We start from the raw sequence: 4,615 nt of genomic DNA, 5'->3' as shown, positions 1-4,615 counted from the left end.
TCTCAAGTTGAATTTCTAGATCAGTTTCAAGATTATTGTCTTTGTTTCACTGAGCTTCATCTATGGTATCCTCTACAACAGCCTTGGTAACATCTATTTCAACTTGATTATTTTGAGCATCCTCTTCTCTGGTTTCCCACTATAACAAAACAGACCTACGGCAACGATTAAAAAGACTTCTGCCAACCCATAAAAGCGTCGCCAAAAATTTCACCGACACTTATTCTTGCGTCGCCATAAGCAGGGTGGGCGAATGTTTTAGCGACGCTTATTTTAGCGTCGGTAACATCAATTTAAGCGTCGCCAAAAGTCCATAATTTTTTAAAACAATTTTTATTTTATTTTTGATTTATTTTAACAATTTTATTCGAAATTTTAGGGTTTGAAATTAAATATTCATTGAAAAGGACATTCAAAAATAGTTAATTAACATTTTTAATAATAACAAAATTAGCATAAATTCTCACATCAAAATATTTCAAACAAAAAAATAGTTTTATTCAATAGAGAATATGGTATTTATCCACTCAATCTTCTTCTTAGACATCAACTTCTTCTTAGACCACATCTGCAAATATATGAAAGAGATTATTTTTAAGATAAGAAAGAAAGATGGTATATTGATGTGAATTAAATCGACACAAAATTTGAAAAACAAAACCTGATTGCTTCTTTATGCAATTGACAGCTCAAGGATGAAGACGAGCATATAACATCTGAATCATTCATTCTTCACAATTAAACCGCTAAAAGGGAAATGAATTGATCTTCAATTATTGGAATCTAGATAAATATCCTCTTGCAGTGCAAATTTGTTTCCTCCATTTCTGTCTGGATATCTTCTTAATGGTCTTTTGAAAATAGCAAAAACAATTATAAAATATTTACCTGGTAGACGATGATTATTAGTAAAAAAACTTTCAAGTTAATTTTACCTGGTGGTGGTGGTACTACATTTTTATTCTTCTTTTTCTTAGAAAATATACTCTTGAATAATCTTGACAAGTGATCACTGAATGGTGTCTCCGGAACTGGGATCATTTTCCAAACTATTGTGTTGCATGCATTGACCCACCACCTACTAACAACAAATTAATTAATTTAATACGACTCACCTCACAAATCCAATTGCAACAGATACAAGTCACAGTTTCCAGCTAAGCCTAACAATTGAGTAGAACTTCCCAAGGAGAATATTATGATCACCTATCATCAACATAAACAACACATTATTATTATTATATCATCATTCATGCATGCAAATTAAAATAAAAAAGACAACATATTGATCAGAGTCAAACCTGGAGCACAATAGTTAGTCCAACTATCAACATGAAGAGACAGTTCTTAGTCACTCCCTTAAACACATTCATCTCATCATGCTTCCTTACATTCACCTCATTGAATATCTGCACAAATTAACCATTTTCTCTTTATTTTCTTTCTTTCTTTCTACCTAGGGTATATATATATTAATATCATACATACCTGACAAATAACAAAAGCATTGAATATGAGCGTATGAGCGTGTTCTTCATTTTTTTTGGCATGGCCGGGATTATCATGCCTCAAGTTGAGGATATTTCCCCCTTGGAAGTTCAAAACGAGCAGGACGCTTACTTGATAAGCTGCCTGCAGTTGTATGTGTGTTCCAACAAAATTACCCAACCAAAATATTTTTATTCATTTCTTGTCCTAGCTAGCTAGCTAGAAATTGTAAGTTATCAAACAACAACTTACACCTGGGAATTACACCTGCTTCCCAATAATAATATATACCTGAATTAGCAAGTTCCTCCACATTATATTTGTTATCAACGGTTCCCTGATCAAGGTACAAAAACAACAACAATACTCATGCAATCAACCATTCAGCAATATTATTAATATGAACAAAAATGGTTGAATCAATTATGTTTTCAAACTCACCTCCGACCAACCGGAGGTCGATGCATCAGGTGATCAGTAGGTGGTTTAGTGGCCAATGCCAAAGCTCCAAGTGTATCCATTATGAGATTAACCCAAAGAAGCTGAATTCATTCGATCATAATTTTTTCCCAAACAAAACAAAATAAAAAGAACCCATTAATTACCTACTATTTATTTCTTTCTCTTTTTTCTCATATCAAGTGCGTGCATAGATTATTAATTATATTACCAGCACTGCATTCAGAGGGACATCACCAGAAGAAACTGCTGCAACAACATTAATAAAAAGTGCAACAGTATTGATAGTGAGTTGAAACTGGATGAATTTCTGAATGTTTTCATAAACAGAACGCTCCCATCTAACAAACTGTACAGCAAGGAAGGAGATGCCATTCGATGAACAAATTCCAAATTATAATACTTTCCTCACAATTTAAACAAACAGTGCAACAAATTCTCGCTTTTAAAACAAGGCAACAAGAGTGCACAAGAAAATTCAAAAAGCAAAGAACCAATTGAGAGATCAAGCCATATTAATAAGCATAGTTCGTCTATATTTCAACCTAATAATAAACCAGCATGTACTAGTGACTAACCTTCACAACAGAAGTGAAGTTATCATCCAATATTATTATATCTGAACTCTCTTTTGCGACTTCTGTTCCTTGGATGCCCATTGAGAGACCAATATCAGTCTAAAACAAGGATAACATATCACCTTTAAATTCCAAAGGTGAAAAGAAAGGTAGCAAACAATTTCAACTGAATAGAGAAAAATAAAAATCCAACAGCTGTAAAAATGCACAATAACGATAGCAGATTGATTAAAGATTCACAACTAGGTCAATTGAATAAAGGGAAAAAGTCTACTGTGTAAAAGATTCACATTTGAAATGTATTTTGTATAGTGAGCTAGATAGAAAAACATAATTGCATACAAAGAAAATTCATATTTTCATTGGTTTCACAGTAGAAAAAATAAGCAATAGAAGATAAGAATTTAAAGAGCACACTGTCCAAGGAAAACATAATGGTTTGACACAAATACCTCATTCAGTGCGGGAGGCATCATTGGTTCCATCTCCTGTTACACCAACAACATGTCCTCTCTTGCGCCTCGCACAAGGAGCAACTTATCATTTGGAGACGACCTTCCCATTACCTACACATGGAATTAGAATCATTTCTTTCCTTACTTAAACTAATTAAATAATAAGAGTAACATCAAACTAATTCCAAGTTGAGTTGGTCAGCTCATGACATACTGATATCTTCTCAGCAACTTCTAGCTTCTCATCATCGGATAATGCACGAAAATCTTTCCCTTCAATGACATTTGGTGCAGTGGTGTCTGCATCTGATTCTAGTATCCCACATTCTAGGGCTATAGCTCTAGCTGTTTGAATATTATCCCGAATGACCATGCGCACCTGTTTAAACACAAATCTCAACTAATTCAGCCATATATAACAGTGGTGCGCACAAATATGAACTTCACATACAACGATCCTTATCACTCTCTTAACCAAAGTAAATACTAGCATACCTTAACTCCAACATTTGTACATAGCCGGACAACTTCTCTGACACCAGGTCGACAAGGATTCTGCGTTGATCAATCATTTACAAAAACTTCTGGTAGACAGTTCCTCCTCAGCATGTGGGATTTTTTCGAAATTTTCAGGTCTGTATTCAATCGCAACACAAACTTCTGGAAGCCATATCTTCAATGGCTCTTCTGAAAACATCTGAATGCAGGCAACAAAAATTTTCACAAGATGGGAGTTAAATTTGAAATGTGGAAGGCATCAGTAACATCTTATTTAAGTCCACAAATTTTCTTTGTATCAACTTGGAGTTGAGAGGAATAGAATTAAGATCACACAATGACAGAATTAAGTCGATAGTCAATAAAGTGCCTACCTAATTAGTTACAGAAGCAAAAAACAATTATTGAAAATAAAAAATCCAGCAAGGATGACTAATGGGGATTCTTAGATGCTTCTGTAAGTTTTAAAATACAGAAATGCAAATGAAAAAAAAATGAAATTCTAACATACCTTGTCTTCATCCATCGGTACCAAGAGATCATCTTCATTGATATATCTGGTGCAGGAAGCTAAAACTATTTCAGCAGCACCCTTCCAATGGACATTTGCCAAGTAGTTAAATCGCGATTTAACTCATTGAAATTGATAAACGCGGTAAAATCAGTATAAACGGACGATTTTACCTTAAAAATTTCTTTCCCGATCTTTGGTCCGTAGATCTATAAATGGGAGTAAGGAAGTCTTGTGAAGGTCGTAAGAGATGACAGTGTGAATGGATCGAAGAGAAAGATCTATGAAGAAGGAAACTATTTAGAGTAAGATTTGAGAAAAATGTCTTTGAAGAAGAAAAGATCTATGAAGAAGGAGACTATTTAGGGTAAGATTTGAGAAAAATGTCTTTGAAGAAGAGCTAGAGCCACGGCCAACATTGATGGAGAGATTAAAGAGAGAGAATGAAATTTCAAAAGATCAATAATTAGGGTTTCTTAAATTAAAATATCACGTTTCACATTAAATAAATAATAATATAATATATATTTATTATTCTGAATTTTATTAATATTTATTATTTTAATATATATATATATACGTAAACAATAATATTTTTTTAATTTTATTATCTTTAATTTATATAT

General features: G+C 33.1%; 1 pseudogene; it reads right to left on the bottom strand.

Annotated features, from left to right (window-relative positions):
- Nucleotides 1-941: 941 nt before the first annotated feature.
- On the bottom strand, nt 942-4,396 carry LOC124940246 (annotated as a pseudogene).
- Between the last annotated feature and the right edge of the window lie 219 nt (nt 4,397-4,615).

The sequence above is a fragment of the Impatiens glandulifera genome, chromosome 5 (genome assembly GCF_907164915.1).
Source record: "Impatiens glandulifera chromosome 5, dImpGla2.1, whole genome shotgun sequence".
Lineage (NCBI taxonomy): Eukaryota > Viridiplantae > Streptophyta > Magnoliopsida > Ericales > Balsaminaceae > Impatiens > Impatiens glandulifera.
Note: the sequence above shows the minus strand (reverse complement) of the source record. Positions and strands in the feature narration are given on the sequence as shown.